The sequence below is a fragment of the Dysidea avara genome, chromosome 9 (genome assembly GCF_963678975.1).
Source record: "Dysidea avara chromosome 9, odDysAvar1.4, whole genome shotgun sequence".
NCBI lineage: Eukaryota > Metazoa > Porifera > Demospongiae > Dictyoceratida > Dysideidae > Dysidea > Dysidea avara.
In genome coordinates, this window is record NC_089280.1 from 20,652,052 (window position 1) to 20,673,199 (window position 21,148).

A 21,148-nucleotide genomic window follows, 5' to 3' on the forward strand; every position below is an offset into this window, starting at 1 on the left:
GTTCAGCAAATTAACTGCATTTGCTGAGTAACCTGACCTTGTATCTTTAAATTAACTTGTCACAAAACAATAACTAAATCTTTCACATTAGTCGAAACTTTAAAGGTGCTTGGAAAGATGTATAAAACCTGGTTGAAAACAAAAAGGCAATCAAGTAGCCCCAGCATAGTACATTTACGGTATACCATACACTTGAATATGGAGTTAGTTTCCCTATTTCAATTGAATATTTGACATTCAATAATTATGTACAAACTTGTCAAATGAATCAATAAATTGTACTGCAAGTTAACTTTTACATGTACAAGTCATTACTAAACTGCACTGTTTGCATGAGCTACACACCCTGTAGAAATTTGTGTATTATTAACTAGTCCAAATGCCTGTTAATGCATTGACCACAGCAGCGGTTGTGAACATGCATCTTAAACATTGGTATTAACTGCCACTAACTGGTCTAAGAAGACTACTCAAATTGCATGCATGCACAAGTTAACTTACAGTGCCATTTGCTAATTCATTTGACAAGTTTGTACATAAAATAGAAAAACTATGTAAGTGCATTTCACTCCATATTCAAGTGTATGATATACTGTGAATGTACTATTCTGGGGCTACATGATGGCCATTTTGTTTTCAGCCCACACATAATCAGGATTGGTGGGCATCCATTTTATAATATTGATAAGTGCACCATAAAGAACTTGCGTCCAAAATGGTGCTTTTATCCACCCTGCAACAATACTTTTGCTAAGCTACCCTGCTACTATTGGTACTTGGTCTGTATAATTATATTCAGTACTATACTAGTAGTATAAGATATGATCAGATTCAATAAAATCAATAATTATGCAACAGTAATTAGTCTCTAATCATACATTTTAGTGGCATCAGTCTTGTCTCCTAAAACTTGTCTGTGATGAGTTCTTGTTAATTTCCTCCTCAATGGCTGACTCAAGGTCAGTATGGTTGATAGTTCTCTTGTCTTCCTCCCTTAGAGCAGCTCTGGATGCTGCCCTGAACACAGCACTCTTAACACTACCACCAGTAACCTCATAAGAGGCCAGTCGGGTAAAATCAACATCATCAGCTACGGGAGCTTCAGGTGGTAATATCAACTAGATAATAGAACAAGTATTACATTATGATAAGTATATATATTTGGTCAAATGGTAGAACATTACAAGAACTATATGCCTTTTATTCTATCTAGTATGCTATGCTGCAGTGCTCAAAATTTTTGCATGTTATACTCAAATTATGCCTGATATTTATGTGTCTTAGTTCCCATATTTTGGTAGTAAAATGGGAAATAATAAGTAGCTGAAGCACAGATTGCTTGTCAAAATGTGTGATATAGAAAAAGGTTGACTTACTCTAATAGAACAGTCAGCTATTGAATGTCTTGGAGTTACTGACTGTTCTATTAGAGTATATTGATCTTTATTTCTTTATCTGTGGTACATATTTTGAAAAGCAAATATTTACAGTATGGCACAAGTATTCTGCTCAATGCTTTCAGGCATCTATGGTGTTTGCAGTATAAATGGCAGGTCCCTAAACATAATAGTTAACTAGAAAATTACACATTCACAATAAAAATGTTGACTATATAGCTAAAAGTACATCTATATACACAAAAATGTGCAAAGAGTGTATGACCAGTCTCACAATACTTTCATTGTGGCTTGGCAGTACTCCGGTTAGAAGTCTAAAGTGCTTTCAGTGCAACCTAAAATACTTCCACTAGGCTGTTACAAAATTTTAAATTCTTGTATAAATATTAAATTCTTGTATAAATATTAATGGAAAAAAACACAAAGCACAACAAAGACTTTGAAGATATGCATCTTAGAGATATGACCAGACAATAAAATTAGCAAAATTTGACATCCTAAATAACAAGCGTAGGAAAAATTGTACTAGTGGACAATTAACTCCTACTTTAGTCCTTACGTTTTTGTAATAACACAACTTATTACTGGTAAACCAGTGAATACCAAAACACAAGGAAAAATGGTTTCACATACAAAATAAAAGTAACGTGTGATTGAATGCGTATCCCAACTATCAATTACTGAAAAAGTAACATTGCAATTCTGCTTAATTTCCAGCTATCTTCTACCTGTTATAGAGTTACAAGTGAAGAGCAGTACAAGAAGCACCTCTGCAACCATTTCATTCACTATGGAAATTATGAGACAATTCTTCATTGTGATAGCCAAATAAAGAAACTATTAAGTGCTAACCACGAACCAACAACTTAGCGGTAGTGAAGAAATAGAAACAGGACAGAGATAAATCCATGATTTATTACATTGCAGTCGGTGTGGTGCACATTTTGGTCCCTAGCAACATAGAACAGTGAAGAATCAAGCTCGTAACATTATATACTTGGCTGAAGGCATCAATTAGTCAGGTTATTAGAAAATATAGTTAAATAAAATAATCATATAAATTTGCTGGAAGGGTTTTGGTTCACTCTGAAGGTATTCCCACAGCCGGCCTTCAGCAGGCTGTGGGTGCATGCCTGGTTTTCTGAAAGTGTTTACTGAAAAGTGTATGCTTGTATATTTGTTTGTCTTTGCACACCCATGTGAACAAAAACTTTATACACTAAAAGCAGCCTGTATGTGAGAAATGAAGGCCATATAGCACCTGCATTAAACTTCCAGGCAGGTAAACTTTGGTTTAATGCGACCTGTTTGAAATACAGGTGAAGTGAGATTATAAGGATGTTGTGAAAGCCATTCCCAATGGACATCAAACAGCCAAAAAAACAATGAGCTAGCCTCCTAGGCTACCATATCTAATGAATTCCTTAGAGTTGAAAGGGGATGTAGCCCATACATACGTGAACAAAAATTAAGAGCAGCTTTGAGGCTTTGCCTGGTGAATTCGCATAAGAAAACACTATAAAATAGATAAGAAGATACTTCTGTGCATCACTATTGCTTTAACATGACTTTTCCGAGGTATGCTTCATAGCAACATAATTACAGAATTACAAAATATTTAGTGAAGTACAAAATACAAATTTACAATGATTTATCAATTGATAATTTTGTATGTAGTACTGCATTGATTCCAGCTAGCTGCATGGTGCCCAGATTTTAGAAGTTGCACAACATCAACTTATTTGGTTTGATTATGTCTAACCAATACTGCCAAGTTTGTTGTGGGAGTAATCTGAGGCTGGTTTTTGACCGATATTTTAAAACCCAAACCTTTTTGATCCTTAATATACGATGCTACCATACTGTATGATACATGCTTCAGCTTTCCTTGAGCTGCACAGCATACTACAGTGTGACTTGATATATTGCAAATCAAGGTGGAAATTAATACCTTCCATAGCCTCTCCCTAAGTGCATGAGATGGGACTTCAAACAGCAACACAAATTTAAGTCTCCTAAAGAATGCCTTGTCGATGTTATCAATGAGGTTAGTGGTGAGGATGACAATTCCTGGGAATCGTTCAATGTGATAGAGTAGCACACCAACATCAACATTAGCATAGCGATCAGCTGAAGTACTACAGAAATATGTATACTAGATAGATGCTAACATCATCGAGGGGTGAGCCTGAGTGGCCACATATAACAATCATGCATGACAACAATCACATATGACACTGTGCACAGAAGGCATAAATGTTTACTATTTATAAATGTGTTATTGTATTTGATAGCTCTGTTCGATAGCTAGGCTACGCTAATTATGCTAAGCAGGCCTTAAATTAACGGTCAGTCAATGCCGCACAAATAGCACAATGTCTGCCCATAATGAGTTTTGGGTGGACACAAATGTCCTTGCAAAACGGGTAAGTAGAATTTGAGGAAAACGGAAACAGAAAGCGGGAACGGAAACGACCCATGGAAAATACCTGATAAAGATCATCATGCAATATACAGGTTAGATTTTACAGTGCTTTGTGTCTATGCAGCATTGTTTGGATCCTTTTGCTAAAACAATTGGAACACTTTAATAGAATAGTCACTTGCAATAAAATACTCTAATAGAGCAGTCAGGACTGTTTTGTTAACTATCTCACCAAGGACTTACATTGATGGCCTGTGAATTGATGGACTATAGCTGTCATAGCTAAGTCATCAATATAAACATTGAAAGTTAGTTACCATAAACATTTATAACTACTCAACTAAATACTGATGAAAACTGAGATTCACAAAGTATCCTGTAGTTAACCGACAGTGCCCCTCATAGAATTTGGGAGAATGCAGCAGCACTGGTATATGCTTTGTCAAGCTGAAGTGTCTTCAAGAGGAGTCCTCATGACCACTTAGCCTCCTCATTGGAGACATGCACCTACATTATACTGCAGCTACCATATACCCATAATGTGACTTTTCTGAGGTTGCAGGTATAACTTCCCAAATCTATATGCAGGCACTGCATGTGAGTTAATTAGAATCCTTTATAGTGGCCTATGATGTTTTAAATTTTATGGTTTCAAGGTAATAACTAACTTTCAATATTGATGACTTAGCTAGTCTATATATACCTAATGTATGACAACCATAGCCCATCAATTCAATGTAAGTCCCAGGTGGGGTAGTTGACATAACATTCTTGACTGCTCTATTAGAGTGTTGTTATCATTTTAGTGAAAGGATCTTTGCTAAAATCCTACCTACTCCAACATGTATATTGCATGATGACCTTTATCAGGCATTTTCCATAGGTCGCCCTGTTCCCACTTTCCGTTCCCATCCCATTCCCGCTTTCCTTGAATTCTACTTACCCTTGCAAAACCAATAGTGATACCATAAAGGCTGATGTGTGCATGATTGTTTGTAGTGCTAACAATAACTGTCACTTGGTTGCTAGGAGATACCAACTAAAGGATTTACCAATGCCATCTCCTCTTAGTGTACTGCTGTAATGACCACTGCCTGTTGATATGTTGCAGCTATGTGGTTGTAGTTAACCTCAAAACCTTCAATCATAGTAATGAAAGCAGTACAATGGAAACTCCCTATTCCAATTTCAGCAATGTAAAGTATTCCTTATAGCTCATGTCTGTACAATTTAAGTCTACGTCCTCACTGAATATGTAAGGATATTTGTCCTTGACACCTCAAGAATTAAATTAAGCTCTGCTTAGAAATAGAGTTACTGGTGAGAGATGGAACAGCATTTATACACAAGTTAAAGGTAAAATTAGAAATTTTAAGTTCAATTAGGGATCATAGAAAAAAAAGTAGAGAAACAAGGGAGGTTTCCTACACCTCCAGATATAATAGCGAACATTTAATCCCTAATCCAGTCTATACCCAAGACTGAGACTGAATTAGGGATTAAATGTTCACTAGTATATCTGGAGGTGTAGGCAACCTCCCTTGTTTCTCTACCTTTTTTCTATGATCCCTAATCGAACTTAAAATTTCTAATTTTTCCTTTAACTTGTTTGTGTACTTTTTTTGTAACATTATTATGACTGGTGAACCAACGCATACCGCATCAAAAGAAAGGATGGCGCCAGAATTGATGTTTTCGTCTGAACGCGCACTGCAGCTATCACAAACTACTTCAAAAGTACAGTGGCCATTACGCTTCGATTTCAGCTATGTTCAACCCGTTACACAGCACTACAGACGAAAAACAGTAAAAGAAGTCCCCCTGCAACAATCCAGTCACCACGAAAATACGATTCGCGCGCCCCCAACTATCAATTACTGCCTCGAAAGTGCAACGGCTATATTACGCTTCACTTTTAGCTATGTTCAGCCCGTTACACAGCGTTACAAATGAAGAACAGTGTTAGAATCATCTCTGCAATCAGTCCAGTCACCATGGAAAATACGGACGATTCTCGTTTACAAATGTACTGTAGGGAAGCCATGCATCGCGCTACCACGAATCAACACCTTTGGCTGTCAGCAAAAAGAAATGAGACACAAAGGAGGACAAAGGTAACTCCATGATGCGTGCATTGTACGTACTGCGGTATGCCAAAAGGCATGTCTCGGGACGAAGCGACGTTGAACAGTGAAAAAATCAAGCCCGTAGCCTTAGCCGTTATCAAGTTACACTTGCCTGAAGGCAGGCAGGCAGGCAGGCAGGCAGGCAGGCAAGCAGGCAGGCAGGCAGGCAGGCAGGCAGGCAGGCAGGCAGGCAGGCAGGCAGGCAGGCAGGCAGGCAGGCAGGCAGGCAGGCAGGCAGGCAGGCAGGCAGGCAGGCAGGCAGGCAGGCAGGCAGTTAGTCAGTAGAAAATTCCATTGTATAATTTTTTTTTTAAATTACTTAACAATTTATTGGAAGCCTTTAGGATCGTACTGAAGGTACTTTTGGGCTTGGTTATACCTAACCAATACTGCCAAGGTGCCAGGATGGAGTTGTGAAGCTGGTTTTTGGGTGAATTTTTTGGCTAGGAAAACCCAAATCTCCATGATCCCTAATATACAGTACTACCGTACTGTATGATACACGTAGTTACAAAACTTTACTTTAAATAAAAATTGGTTGCACACAGTATGGCCTGTTCAGCTGTTGTTTTGATAGAACCTGAACGGATACTGAGTATGCAAGAAGCGTTAGTAATTGACCATGTAAATCAACGTGTGATGTTTACCAAATTTATCATTTACAACTACGACACAGATGGATGCATACATATATACATGTGTACATACTTATATACACATAAACCGCATGTACTTCTAGTCTATGTAGGACTCACTCAGGCTCACCCCAATGAATAGTTAAGTAAGTAGGTACATAAACCAAACAGCTACAATTACCAGACACATTACTTTCTTACCTCATGTCAGTTCTAGTTCCAAACAATCCTTCAGCCTCGTCAAACACAAGGATGGCATCAGTTCCACGTGCCTCCTCAAAGATGCTGTCAATATTCTTAGTACTCTCACCAACCCACTTGCTCAACAATTCACCACAGTTGATCACCTTATAAGGTAGTGTGTACTACATTAACAACCTGGATTATCATATCTGCTATACCTTTAATGGCTTTCCTACTTCATAGCCTATTGCTTCAGCTGCCAGTGTCTTCCCAGTACCAGGTGCACCATGGAGTAGAACTGTAAGTCCCTACAGAAATGTGCAAGAGCATTAGCTTGGATGTTATATATGTACAAAAGCATCATATGTACTATAACAAAGGAGGCACAAAATACTGTGCTGAACTCATACATACCTCAGTCATCCTCTTACCAAATCCCCATTGTCCAAAGAGTACTGAACTGTACAAGTGATACATGTACATCATACATGTGACACCTTATTATAGTAACATACCGAGCCTTCTCAAACTGAACAATCTCCTTTAGTTGTTTCATCAACCTCTCCTCTACTACCACCTCATCCAGTCCACCAGCAGGAACCACACGACGATGGAAGTCCTACAAGTATGGAGTAGACCATAGCAAACTGGAATAAGAGGTGTACAAAAATGCCTCTTTGGCTGTTCTATATACTTTCTGTATTGTTGTAACATTCTCTGGTCAAAGATTTCTAGATTTCCCATTGCTGTTTCACAGGGACTACTGATGATCACTATATTAGAGTGTTTATGGATTAAAGACATGCTCTTTGCATTAACTGTTGTAACTTATAAATGTAAAGAGGTACTTGGTTAGAAACCTTTTCTTAACATTTTCATACAGTTTTTGGCGACTGTTATATTAAAGCACTTTTACCCTGCAATCTGATACCAGGTTGGCTTCCTCTTTATAACTCTGTCCATCACTGCAATTGATTTCTTTAAGCTACACAAAAGGATATGATGGTTAACCTATACATAGACCACTTCTGTAGCTATTCCCATAAGTGGTTTACCTTGTAGACATGGTGGACTTTTTAACGTAAATAATTGTTCATAAACCTGTGAACTAGCACCAAACCGGTTGTATGCAATCACTGGACTGGACTAGTGGACTGAACTGGTGGACTGGACTGGTGGACTGGACTGGTGGACTGGACTGGTGGACTGGACTGGTGGACTGGACTGGTGGACTGGACTAGTGGACTGAACTGGTGGACTGGACTGGTGGACTGGACTGGTGGACTGGACTACTGGACTCAGGTATTTTCCTTTTTTTACCAAATATTTGGGCAACTGCTTGTAAGTATGCTAGTAAGATCACTCCCCTGCACATAAAGAAACTCACACACACATATACAAAAGAAAGGTGTCGCTAGACTTAATTGTCAATATCGTCCAGCTGCAGCTATGTATCAGCTTTGGAATAGCAAGAAAGTTAACTAGATCTCCACTTAACTTAGCTAACTTGATGACTATAACTTGTATTTAGGATGCATATTACACACTGTATGGTTTGTACTTCATGACAAGACAAATGGTAGCCATACAAGAGAGATTATGCCAAGAGAGAGAATTGCACACAATGCTAAGATTTAGAACAGGTGGTAAAATGTCAGGTTCACCTACATATTTCACATTCAATGTTAGTGTTGTGACACATTACCAACTAAACCAGTTATTCCGGTTATCAGTTATTTTTCTACAAAATTGAATACCGTATAGCGGAAAATATTGGCGGGAGAAATTTTTGGCGAATTGATCATTGGCAGAAATTGGCGAATAATATTTTGGCGAATGTATGACATCACTTTGCCTACGCAATTTTGATCTGACTGCGTAGGCGACGAAGTTTACTACAGTTCAATGCCTCTCATTCGAATCGACGCGCTCTTATGCAAATAGCTAGCTCGAGAGCTAGCTGTAATTAAAACAGCATGCACTAGCTCGCTAAGTCATTGGGACACGCGTGGCAAGCGAGGTGAGGGCACTGAGCTGAATCGCTTGAGCTGAATTGCCCATCTGCCTGAGCTATTAGTAGTCTAAAACCATACTGTATTCAATGGGATAGGAAGACTAACCACTCACCGCTGTAACAATATTCACCCACTAATGAACAGCGTCTACTATACTTTCAGTGTTTAGAAAAATGGCGAGTAAAATTTTGGCGAATCAATGCACGCTCGCCAAATTCGCCAAAATTTTCTCCCGCCAAAATTTTCCGCTATAGGGTAAATGATTTCTAAGATATTTTCTCAATTGTGCATTTTGGGTGCTTTTCTTGTGCTTTAACGTTGATATATAGCACACTTGTAGTAGCTTATGTATAATGTCTTGGTGCCTATTGCTTTGGCCACTTACAATGACAATCTAGCAAACTGTACTACAGATTTTAAGGGCATGTAGCTTAAACGCTAGTGCAGTATAAAAACTATAGGAAATGTCATTCTGGTTACCCGAATAACTGACAGTTATGATCTGCTTAGTAACTGGTTATGATACTCTGTCCAGTTTCACAGCTCTGTTCACCAGTTGCCCAAAACACGTGCTAAAAAAAAAACTGAGTTCAGTAGTCCAGACCACCAGTCCAGTCCAGTGATTGTATACAACTCACTAAACCTAATGAAAAAGATAGATTAACTCAAGCCCTGGCCCTAAAACAAAGAAAAGATAAACCAAGTAGAACTTTAAGGAGTTGCACTTTATGAATGCATAAGACGATCTTACTAAGATTTTGGTAGGTGGGGTGGTGAAGATGAAGGGCATTTTCAGCACGCAAGTCATTTCATTTGGAGAAAGGAACACAGTGTTATGTATGCATGAACATTGCATTTTCTTCCCATACCCACAGTGTGGCTTGCCAGCTTTCCTGGTTGCACGACACACTACTGTACACATTTATAAATACCTTCATACGTAGTTTTCCTCTTAGTTGAAGGCTAGCTCCCTTCAACAGATCATCTTGTGTGATTATAGGAGCTTCTCCATCACGTGATACTGCAATACTTAGAGCTGACAGAATAGCATTCTTAATAAAGCCTCCTGTTAGTTCATACCGCAATGACAACTCGTGCTAAGGGAGTAGAGCATATTAAAATGATATTCCTGGTGGATGGAGCCTTACAAGATCAACATCTTCAGCCATCTTCATTTCATCTGGCATATGAGACTCCCATATTGCCTTCCTCAACAAGTGGTCTGGCTGATGGAACTCTAATGTTATGGTGATACGGCGGTGCATGGCTTCATCCAAATCAAAGGGACGATTAGTGGCCATAATGATTAGACCATCATGTCTGCATGGAAAATAATTAACAACTGCAATTAGCAACCAAGGGATATAGGGGTACACACACACACACACACACACACACACACACACACACACACACACACACACACACACACACACACACACACACACACACACACACACACACACACACACACACACACACACGTACACACACGTACACACACACGTACACACACACGTACACACACGTACACACACACACACACACACACACACACACGCGTGCACACATTCATATCTAACTCTCCTCACCTCTCAATTTCAGTCAACAACAAGTTCACATTGTGTCCTCCATGTTCTCTTGTTTCAAAGATGGCCTCACATTCATCAAAGAACAAGATCGCATCATTGATCTTAGCCTCTCTGAAAATGAACTTGAAATTTTCTCCAGCTGTCATTCCACCCAGAGATGGAAAGTTTATTAACAAAACCTAAAACAAGAACTAGAAATAACAAAACTATTTTACCTACATACAGTACAAATATACTTTACACACCTTTTTACTGAGCTTGTTGGCCAGAGCATTAGCCACCATAGTTTTGCCAGTACCAGATGGTCCATGGAACAACAATACCATTCCTGCACCGTAAGTGATCACATCATCCAACCCCAACTTCTTACAGCATCGTTTGTATGCCTCAAAGTTACTGACAGTGCTATAAATCAACTGCTTTTGTTCTTTACTAAGTATAACCTGAAAGTGAATTAGAATATTGCAAGCTTTGTTGGGATGCTATATATAAGGCGTGGTCTGGCAAAAAAGGTGCTACGGCTTCAGATTTCACAATATATAGTTTACGGTAAAAGTAAGGGCAAAAGTACCAAGTGTTCTATTGCAATTTGCAAAACCTTTCCCAAGCGGAATAACTCACCACGGCACAAGTATGTTATATACTTTTACCTAGTATTGTATCTTTCAGTATAATTTCTTACTTTAGCATTAAAAAATTTCCTAGCATAGAATTTGTGCGTTTTGCCCGTAAAAACGATGGATACGTTATTTTGATGATGTAATAAAGTGCCACGCCTTAGATCGTACATGATCTATAAAGAATCAATTAGTTGTATGTACAGTTTACATGGTTTGGGTTGTGTTGCCAATGTTAGAAATTAAAACATTAATTTTGTACAGATGTGTGGATACGTACCTGCTCAAATTTTGTCTTAGGGAAGTACAAGTGTGATCCTTCCACCACTTCTGAGAACTCTGTGTGTCCAGTCCAACACAGAAGTCAAGCATACGACGATCTATCTCAACCTGTTATGAACATCAAATATAGTTATGCTCATCAATGAACTCTAGAATGTGAGGTTAATCCCATAAAGTAACTATCACCATCTTAATAATATAACACACAACCACTTACAGTGGCGTTGTTGGTGTCACCAGTAAGACCAGAGTTGTGTACGATGATCATTCCCTCCCTCACTAATGTGGCTGACTTATAGAAATACTTGCGATGAGCAATTTCCTCCTCCAGGTCAGTACAGTAAAGACGAAGCAGCTCACCAACTGTAGTGCCCTGAGCTGACACTCCAGCTCCATGTGACTGAAACTAAAGAACAGACATAGCAAAATGCTGTTTCTGAGTGGATTGTGGCTAACAGTAGAGAAATTTTTGATGGTAAAAATTACAGTACAATAGTACTGTACATTAGAGATCATAAAGATTTGGGCTTTTCTTGCCAAACAATTGCCCCCAAACCAGCCTCACAATACCTTCATGGTGTCTTGGCAGTATTGGGTAGGTACAATCAAGCCCAAGTGTGTCTTCAGAATGGCTAAAAATGCTTATTAAAATTTTGTATTTTGCAAAAGTTTTAATATATACATTTAACAAGATCAATGCAAAAAAATTTTCCTTTCACCATAAAACTACCTAACATACCATAAAATGACCTAATGTTCATAAATTTCTCATCCACACAGATGTATAATAAATTCAAAAGCAATTTTATATATCGCTCTAGTAATGTTGCAAGTGGTCCATTGCATACTATAAGGCAAGGAAATTTTTGTGGATTGCCAAAATGTGGTAAAATTAGTAATTTTCATGGAAAAATTTTTGTGGTTTAAGCATTAATCTCTATCTAGATTGCTCCACACCAACTTGTAAACTGGGCTGTAAAATACTAGCATTTCAATTTATAGGTATCCAAGTGGTAAAAAGCTCTGAAACAAGAGATTAATGATGGTATTATAACATAGCTTGGTGAGAAACTCTTTACATTGGCATGTCATAACAATTATTTGTTTTGATCAATGCCAAAGTAGGGATTTTCTCACCCAGCTATGTTACAATACCATCTTGTTTCAGTACTTTTTATCGCTTGGATCCCTACTTCATTTTTAATTTGATAATTCTTAAAATACTAGTTTGTTAAGTTCTTTTGTTATAGCATACAGCTATACATGTGTGACTGTTCTATTAGGGTGACTGCTGTATTAGAATACCTCAAGTCAACCTATATAGCTAGCCTATCAAGGGGTACCGATGATCAGGTGCTATCATTATAATACAGCTAGACCAATTAAGTGTTAGAGTAACTGATAGATTGGTCAAACTGGGTGTGACAGTGGTCTCTATGCAGCCTACAGGCATCTACCAGATTTCTTAGTAACAGTAGCATAAATGCTTTAAATAATTTAGTGGCGTCTAAATAATTATGCTCTCAAGGAAAAAGTGCGTAAGATGTCTCTAGAATGATTTTTATAAAAGCAGCATTTTTGGTAGCGTGTGTCAATTTTGGTGCAATCCCTACTTAAACAGTACTACTGTACCGTTTGATTAAAATTTATACTCACAAAATCCACGAAAATATGTATCCCATGAAAATTTCTTACCTACAGTACTGAAACTAACTTTGTTTGGTTGAATGACAGCTCCAATGAGAAGCAAAATGATGTTCTTTTCAAAACTTGTCAGGTTACGAGAATGAACCATCCGCTCTAGTCGAGGTACCCAGTTGGTGGACTGACGTGTGATCTGTAAACAACAACAAACAACACTTTATACAACTACATAATATTAACACATCATTTCTGTCATCGGCATATAACCACAAAATATTTTCAAACTATAGAGTGAAATTAAACAAAGTGTTTGTTTGTGCTTTGAAACCTCATGACTAGATCTTACAAAGTTTATAATTTACTTAAACTACATCACTCAAACAAGTGTATTATTGCAATGTAATGCTGGAAGGATACTATCCTATTTCTCAATGTGTACAGTGATCATGAGCAACCATGTGTGCCTGCTCATCTACCTACAATACAAGTAATAGTTGTAACACAGGTATGAGGGCTTTGCCTGATAATGTACACTTAAGAGCCCGTACATATCAGGCAAAGCCCGAATGCCCCCGTGTTATAGCTAATATGTAACACCTATCAGGCTAATAGCCTGAAAATAGCCTGCACTGGGTGATCAATCACCCAAACTAATACAAGTGTAAACACTGGATAGTTTATATATACCTGCCTGAAAAATTTGATTATGGGTCAGCAGCTAGTACATTCTGGCTACGTTGAACGGACAAATCTTAGAGACATCACAGAGAATTTCAGTTACGTCAGTTTAATGTTTTAATCAGTGCTATTGAATCATTTATGGAATAATTACAAAGTTTACAAAAGGCCTAGATGAGTAAGCTTGCTTGTAGAGTGGTTAAATCATGTAGAGTGGTAATTTTGTGCTATCAGTAACGGGGGTGTGGTTCGTATTTGAAAATGTGTGGAAACCCTTACTGAATAAGCTATAGCCCTACTTCTCACCTTAGCCAAATGTTTTCAACTCGTAGGATAGCGAGGACAACAAAATGCTCTCCGTCTGAGTGGCTTATGGTTTTCAGGGCTAAATTCCAGTCGTGCATACTAATCACGTGAGTATTAGTTGCTTCCCACAATCGATTATAGCCTAAACATCTATTATAATTGCTTCCCAGTTGTAACTCAGGCTACATTATGTCTGGGCTATATATGAAATGTAGCCCGGGTGGCTCCTTTGACCTGAGGTGTCAGTGAAAGTGTTACATAACTTCATGTACATGTACCTACTGTACAATTACGTGACATAATAACTGGTTTATTTCAGTCACCGTGAAGTACTTACTGCTAATCTCTTTTCACATTTCTTTTGCTGAACTTTGCACTTGGTCTCGGCTTCTCTCTATAAGGACAAGTCCAATATGGTTATCCAATCTTATTGTACACTATATATATAACACTACTTTATACTACAGACAGTTTCTGCAGCTGTAAACTCAAGATGTATGATGATGATCATTATCAAATTGTAAAATATGTAACCTCCACAATAAAAAGTATAGCTTGCAAACAGAAACAAAATTACAAAAAGATCTAGTTTATTCAAACCCCTAGGGACCACTTAGTATTTTGCAAAGAACAGAAGTCACATAAAGATGTACACATTACATGATGGCTTGTCGGAGCAATCACTAATGAAGTGTGGATAAAAGATACACAGGGTTGTTTTGTGCAGTGTTTAAAGTGGTTTGGTACTGTTTACCTGGTTGACCAACTGACCAGCCTGACCCAACAGAAGTCTGGATGGGATATGTGCATCAAGTGCTGAATCTTGGCATTATAAATTATGTAGTATGATTATGGCACAATGCCATACACATGCAAGACCCCTACATTAATAGCATAGATTATGGAGGTTACTCAACTATAGGTACAAGAGAACATGTTAAACAAGTAACCACCAAAACAGGTGATAATAATCAATTGGTGTGCGTGACTCCACATAATAGGTACACACACAGTTCCAATAAGTGCACATGGTTCCATAAATGCCAACAGACAGTAATATACAATCTCAATAAGTCTGTGTGGCTCCAAGCTAAATGTTTACAGATAAATGGGTGTGGCTCTATATAAGTTTTGTACACTGGCATTTCCATCAGCACAATCAAACTTGCTAAATTACTATAAATCAGTGATCTCATACAGGTGGATATTCTATAAGCAGATGAGACCCACGTGACACAGACAAAACGTAACCCAACTGATCCAGCAGACAACCTCAACCCTGGTACTGTATATAGGTGTACATTAAAATACAGGGAAGTCTCATATGATAACAGTACTATTACCTTTTGTCTCATGCAGCGAGCATCTCTGTGGCCATCATCATATAGTTTCTATAAATATTCCATCAGTAAAATATCAGCACTCTTGATGGTGATACAGTATAACTAACAGCTGTGCAGTTACTGTCACATGTACATAGAGTCTAAACATGTTATTGTTTAGCTATTGCTCCGTTTAATGGTCTATGGAACAGGTAAACAAGCCAGTTATTTTACAAAATCAGACAACCATAATTCTGTGACTGTGCAATCAAAATACCGATATGTGAAAATAGGATTGGGAGGTATTTAGGTGTTAGTACTTAAAAGTAATTTTCAGCTCGTTTTTCAAATGTCGATGTGCTTCTCTAAAAATACTTAATACCAAATTTGATGAAGTAAGTAAATTTTTGGTGTTTCAGTGGTGGACATATACATGAAGTCAAATGCGTTTACACTGTGGGCAAGCACAGACCTATGTGTTACTTTAGGGATACTTCAAACCTTTCTTTGTGGTACAATTGTCCTTTCATTTGTCCTAAACTTTTACTACTACTAACACAATGTGGGTATAAGTGTAATTCATAAAAACTTACCACATGTTTATAAGAGTGCAAGGTTTTCAGCATACTTTTCCTAATAAAATACCTAATATCATACCGTTCTTCAAAAATGCACATCCTATGTGAAAATGTACTATTGCATCATAATGTAGCTGGTGTATCACAAAAATTTAACATAATGACTGCATTAAGTATCACTGGTATATGGTACTTACATAAATTAAATGTAATACAGAAGGATGAAATTTTCTCCTACGTGTGGTACAGTACTTACCTCCAACTCAATCATCACTTTACACTGCTTGACTTTCAGCACATGACAAACATACTACAAGTAAGAATGTCTGGCCTAAAGGACAACCATGCCATATTACACACCAACCTGAAAATGATCGTCAAGATATTCTAAGTCCTTCTTGTAAGGCTTAAATTTGTTAGGATCTGCATCTTCCTAAATCACAGTAATAAATGGTACAACCTCACAGAATAAGCTTATACATAACAAAGTATCTTAAAGAGACCAAACTATGTGGCTCTTTTATAAACCCAGTACACTTAAAGGACCTGTGCTTCTTTTTCCACTTCAACTGGTTCAGCTTCTTCTTTTTTCTCTTGTTCCTTTAGTCTCTCTGTCCTCAATAACTGGTCTAAGTCCTGAATATCTTCCTCCTTCTCCTCTTTTTCCTTTTCTAGAGAATAGCAAGTGAAAATGAAGTTGTTGATCTTCAATTACAAAGTTACTGAAACTACCTACACTATTTAATCCCATACACTATATGCCTTAGATACAGAAAAAATCTTTTTCCATTTACACTAGACTTCGAAAAAGCAAATAATTTAACAAGGTGTTATTGATGTTAAGCTTACCATCTTCAGCTCGGCCCCCTCTTGACTTGCTAGATTAGGATACTACGTTGACAATATGTGGCATCTACTATATAGCCACACCTACCATGATAACTCACTTCAGCATCCAATGACTGCTGGGGACTGAACAATTTAACAAAAGAGGGAAACATTTTTTTACAAGGTACTCTCTTCCAAATCAATTTTTTACAGAAAATACTGTATAAGTAACATTAGCACCTACCAGGTTATAGAAAGACATCACAAAAAAAACAAAACTTAAGTCTGACTAACGCTAACTTACAGTAAGTGTATGTTCATTTTACAGTAAACTACTAAAAAGTAGGTTAAAGAAATCAACAGTAGCTACATATACTACATGATTTACTGCCAACCTTCCCCAGGAGCACCTCCTTCATCAGACTTCTTGGATTGATCCTCAATTGTTTGGTCCCGAAGGTGTTGATGTTCAGGTTCCTCAGCAATTACATCTGCTAAGTAGGTTTGATCAATCTTCAGGAAATCACTCTGTTTTAATTCTACCCCCATCAATGCCTTGCAGACATCAGGGTCATAGCTTAGAGCTGAAGACAATATGTAACCATGTTGGACATCAGGGAAGAAGCCCTCCTGCATGTGTAAGCGATCTGGATCCAAAAAGTCAAGCACCTCTTGCAACGGTATATCCAAGAACGAACACAAGGAGATGGGATCAGTCCTGTAGCCACCATCAATCCCGTAGCCACCATATCTGTCTTCCTTCCCAATGCCAGCTTGCGTGGTAAACGTGAACCATGTTATCTCAGTCTCATTCTTTGAGAAGTTGAACTTGCGACACAAACGCACTACTCTTGGCAGCCTAACTTCACCGTGCTTCTCCTCGGTAGTCTTCAGCCGTAAATTTATAATCTTCTTTAACCTCTCTTCAACCTAGCAAGAGCAAAAAGCCAATATTAAACTTTTGGGCTTGGGAAACAAAGGAATACTGTCTAAAAGACCAATAGAATATACTTTACATAGTCAGAGGAATGCATGCATGCAGTCATGTGGTTGCAGAGGCCATTGCATATCATGAACTGCGGTAGTGGTCCATCATAGGGATCACCTTGGAATTTTTGCAATTTCCTTAATACTGTAGTCACCTAAAAACCATCTTAGAAAGCAGACTTGCTTATTTTACAACACTCAGAAGACCAATTATCAATCAGTGGTGTTACTATGATAAAGAAGAGCTGGGTGATGACAAAATAGTTCATCTTCACATGTAGCTGGATCTGCCAAAACCCAACACAATCATGAATTTTTCAAATTCCTGTTTATTAAATATTTATAATGTACTTAGACAAGTATATGCTCTGGCTACGTTTCAGCTTCATGTGCCAATAACTTTGTGAGTTGCTGCCCTATAAAGTAGCAAAAGTAGAAAAATTAATTTGTATAGCAAGTATAGAGAAAATAAATTACAGGCGATTACTAAACAGTTGTAACGTCTGAGCAAAATGACATGCAATTTGCACCATTGTGTTTACCATGAATGGGATATAGATCACTGGGTACGTTTTTCGTTGTATTACCTTTCTTCACTATATATGTACAAAGGCGAAATATGTACAGAACAATTGATCGCATACTATCATTTCGGCATGATGTAAACAAACACCCATAACTTGCATATCCTAGGGTCTACTGCAACAAAACAAAGATTTTATAACTTCTCTTAAGTGGGGGAATAAGATGATATCCTGGATTTTGTTGTTAGGCCGTTTGTTCACTACGAACAAGATGTCAAAATTCATGGAATTTTTTTAATAATACACAAGTATTTCACCCATTGTATTCAATGCTTTATACTGGAAATATTTAGGCTTGTGCAATTGTGTCAGGTTTTCGCAGATCCAGTTACATATTATGAACCATGATATATAGTGGGTTTATAATAGGAATCGCCCATGTTTTATTACAAAGATCCTCACCTAAATACCACCTTGAAAAACATTCAAAACAACCCTCTGGTGGTTCTTCACAAGAAGCATAGGTACACTAGTGACTATCAAGTGAAAAAACAGTAACTGTAGACAAAATTGAAATTTGCCATTTTATTCATCTTTACATTCTTGTTTCACTGATGTACAGCAAGTTATCAACTTTTTTGCATAAAAACTATATACAATTGCTATTATCACTTACTGAGTTGTCCCGCACTTCCACGACCTATTAATAAATGCACATTCAACAGATTACCAACCACCCTTCACCTCAATAAATTTCTAAGTTTCTCTAGGCTATTCACTACCAGCAGTTCTTATTATATAAAGAAGCCATTTAGCAATAAAAATATGGGAATCCATTATTTGCATTTAGAACTATGTTGTAGTGTTGTAGTAGCACTATTCTTCATCTTTATCCTTTGTTAACTAACCAAATAGCAAGTGGGGCCACTGTACACAAGTATTTTGAGACAAACAGTGTTGGCTGGAAAGCAATAGCTTTAAACCATCGAAATGATAATCAATTTTAGAGACGCTTATTTCATATGAAGATGCTGGGATAGCAATTTCAAGTGATTTTGCACTAAAGAAAGGTAAAATGAGTGTTTTTCACTAGTAATTTATCATGGTTTTTTAGTATTCGAGTACTCTCTAGAGTTAACAATTGAGTACTCACAAATACTAGTTACTTGTAGTCATAGTCATTTGACATGTTTTGTACCAACCTTAAATAGTTTACAGCTTTTCCAGTAACAACAATGACACACACTGTATTAAAGTAGTGATGTTAGTGTCCCTGACAAGAAATTATGCCAATCAAACCCTATAGCCTTTATTGCGTCATTCACTAATGGCAAATGCATCATGTGAGCTGGGTCACGTGATCTTAACAAGTACTCGATTATATACCAATTTTACTAACCAAACACCAAAGTCCTTAACAATTACTCACTGAGTATTAGTATTTGTTTCAGCCCTACTAGTAATGTATGCAATGAGTACCATAACTTTACTAATAAACTGATTTTGGTGTACTGAATTAGAGAAAACTTGGCAGTACATAGCCCATTAAGGTTCTTACAAAAGGGATGGGGGGGGGGGTCCATGGAACCCTTTGAACACCCCCCATGAATAGGTTATTATTATTATTATTAATAGGCTTTATAGCATTACTAACATAATAGGTTTAAAAAATGGCCTACTTTATTCCATGGACTGGACTGGACTCGCGGACTGAGCTGGAAACAGCTTTTAAGCAATAATCCAGGAATTATCCATCTCTTGCAACACTGGAAACACCACTATCGAGCTACAACTGTGTTGCTGCTGGCTCTTACAAGTCATGACACTAGCATGCACTAATTAATTAGAATACACTTACGATATATGTGTACTAGCAGTGATACAGCGTGATAGAGGCTATTCTTGTAGCGTAGATGTTGCTTTAGCACTAGTGTTACAACTGTAGAGATGAGCCAGTAATTATTCTTAGCAGGTAGCTAGGTGGTACCACCAGGCAAGGTGATGGGGCTATGCAAATAGTCTGACTCATCACTATACAACCCTAACGCTAGTGTTAAGTACTGAAGCAACAAAGGAAAACATGTATGCTACAACAATAGCCTCTGTCACACTTTATCATTGCGAGTACACGTGTATCGTAAGTATATTCTAATTGATTAGTGCATGCGCTAGCGTCATCTGACTTGTACGCCTTAAAAAACTGCAAAACAAGAAGGGATCGCTGGGCCAACCTTGCACTTTGTTAAGTGGTTTTCAGTAGGTTGATTCTTTATTGTAGACACATCGAGCACTGTTTTAGTGAAAACTGAAGTACAACAAATCACCAAGTGTATTTTGTAGAGCACCTCATCCCGCATGTATTTTTGAGGTGGGAAACAAAGAATTTTCTTGGAGTGGCCTAAACTAGGGGTTAATTTTTTTCATTAATTGCCAACCCTAAATTACATCACCCTATTGGGGAATATGAAACAGCACAAATTCTTGTACTTTGGTGCAAATAACCTTGTAGCTACACGTACCATGAATCTACACGTATAAGAAAACCGCATATCCCTTGTATTTCCTCCAGGATCCTGTTCTATTGTGTTTTCCCTACACTTGGCATGTTACATACCTCGTTTAGCACTTCCGTTTGCTTCAAGAAATCTTCTGCAGCAATTGGCTCGTTAACGTTGCGTGGAGTCGACATATCCTTCCTCAAGCTCTGCCTGCTCTGGTCCACTAGTTGCTTCATGTTTCCCCAAGCACTGTAGTCGTTCAAGAACTCCTGGTTCACGTCGTTAGGGTCGTATGGGTCATTTTCGGTTTGCGACAACAGCTTCGCTTGTCTTGTCGTGAAGATGTAGACAACATCAGGACATCTTTCTTTGGTCGTTTTCAAGTACTCTAAGGGGTCTGATAACTTCTCCTCCTCAGCCATCTTCGTGTATTTGCTTAGTCACAACGTGTAAGCACGTCACCACGTGTAAGCACGTCACCACGTGTAAGCTCGTGCTGTCGACCCTCGAT

At 37.9% G+C, this 21,148-nt stretch overlaps 1 pseudogene; it reads right to left on the bottom strand.

Annotated features, from left to right (window-relative positions):
* Positions 1-807: 807 nt before the first annotated feature.
* Positions 808-21,117, bottom strand: LOC136265433 (uncharacterized; annotated as a pseudogene).
* Positions 21,118-21,148: the final 31 nt, after the last annotated feature.